This window comes from Myotis davidii, unplaced genomic scaffold, assembly GCF_000327345.1.
Source record: "Myotis davidii unplaced genomic scaffold, ASM32734v1 scaffold586, whole genome shotgun sequence".
In the NCBI taxonomy this organism is placed as follows: domain Eukaryota; kingdom Metazoa; phylum Chordata; class Mammalia; order Chiroptera; family Vespertilionidae; genus Myotis; species Myotis davidii.
The window spans coordinates 991,672-993,221 of record NW_006296809.1 but is presented as its reverse complement, the minus strand read 5'-3'; positions in this window follow the sequence as shown (position 1 = coordinate 993,221).

Here is a 1,550-nt window from a genome sequence, read left to right as displayed (position 1 = left end):
GTAAGAGGAATTGATCACCTAGGGGCCAGACACATGGGGTCACATTATCTCCGCTTTAAAAATGACTATAGCTATAAATATGTATAGTTGTACAGAGTAAATGATAATATTTTGAAAATACTCCAGGCTCCAATAATAAAAGTCAACGCCCCACCCAGCCTCAGGCGTGAGGCCAGGCCGGCGTCCCCTGGCCACACGGGTGGGTGGTGCTGACAGTCCTGTCCGGGGTGGGGTGCTCCGGTCTTGGGGATGGGGTCTCCCCCGGTGGCAGCCCCACCTGGTGCCCTTGGCGGGGACAGGCGCTCTCAGCGGGGCAGCACCCAGATTTCAGTGTGGTCAGAACAGAGGACCCAGTGAAGTGCCACCTGGGAGAGGCACCCCTCCTCAAAGCTGCAGGGGGACCCCAGGACTGGGCATCAGGGGAGAGGGGTCCAGGGACCTCCGGCCTCGTTTCTGGGGCCTGGGGCCGAGGGTGACCAGGAGGACACAGTGGACACTGAGGGTGGTGCAGGCAGCGCGGGCCGGGCCTCCACGGGGCCTGAGAGGAGCCGTGGTCCCTCGTCACCTGGAGGGGCCGTCCCGGGGCCAAGGGGCTGGGGGCAGTCTCTTCTCAGGAGCTGGGAGCAGGGTGGGACCTGACGGAGGCTGTGGGCCCGCTTCCTCTTTCCACGGAGAATGGGGGGGAGGGGGACCTGCACTGACCTCTCCCAGCCCCGCCCAACGGAAGCCCCTGTGCCCCGGACTTCCAGACGTCGCCCCGGGAGCCTGTGGCACCGCCACACCCTGCTGCTGGGGGACAAAGCTCCGCGGGGACAGGGATGGGGGACAAAGCTCCGCGGGGACGGGGACGGGGACAGGACCTCGCGCCTGCCAGCGTGTGGCCGCAGAGCCAGCGCCCCGCCCCGCCCGGCACAGGCCTGAGCTTTCCTTTCTTTACAGACTCCAGTTCTTGGAACTTACACCCTCTTGGGTTTGCTATTTTTACCCACCCTGAGCCTTCCGGTCTCCATGGCGACGCCTCCAAACAGCAGATTCCAGGCAGCAATGACGTCACCTCTCCCTTTCCTGCCGCCCAGGCCTGCAGGCAGGGCTGTGCGAGGGCTGCAGGCTCAGGGCTGGAGGGCCACCTCTGACCAGGGGGTGGGGGCGGGGCTGCCTGCACCCGGGTCCCCCTTCCAGGAGAAGCACCCCGGCCCCCCGGTGCCTGCTGGGCTGTGGCCTGGGCGGGTGCAGGAATGTCTGGGAAGCCCTACAGAGCCTCGCTGGAGGGCACTTGGGGAGCTGTGCCCCCTCCCCTCCCCCCCATCAGAAGCACCCTCCCTTACGGCTCTGAGTCCCCAGCTTGTGCAGGCCTGCACCTGCCTGTGGGGGGCTGGGGTCCGTCCCTGAGCGGGGCCTCCTCCTCCCGTCACCCCACAGGACTAAATAAACTCCAGCCCCACCCCCACCCCGTGGCCTGGACGCAGCCGTGGCGGGTGGAAATGAGGGGAGCAGGCGGGGCTGCGGGCTTTGTGGGGGGCTGGAGCCCCCGGCACAGGCCACGCGAGGTC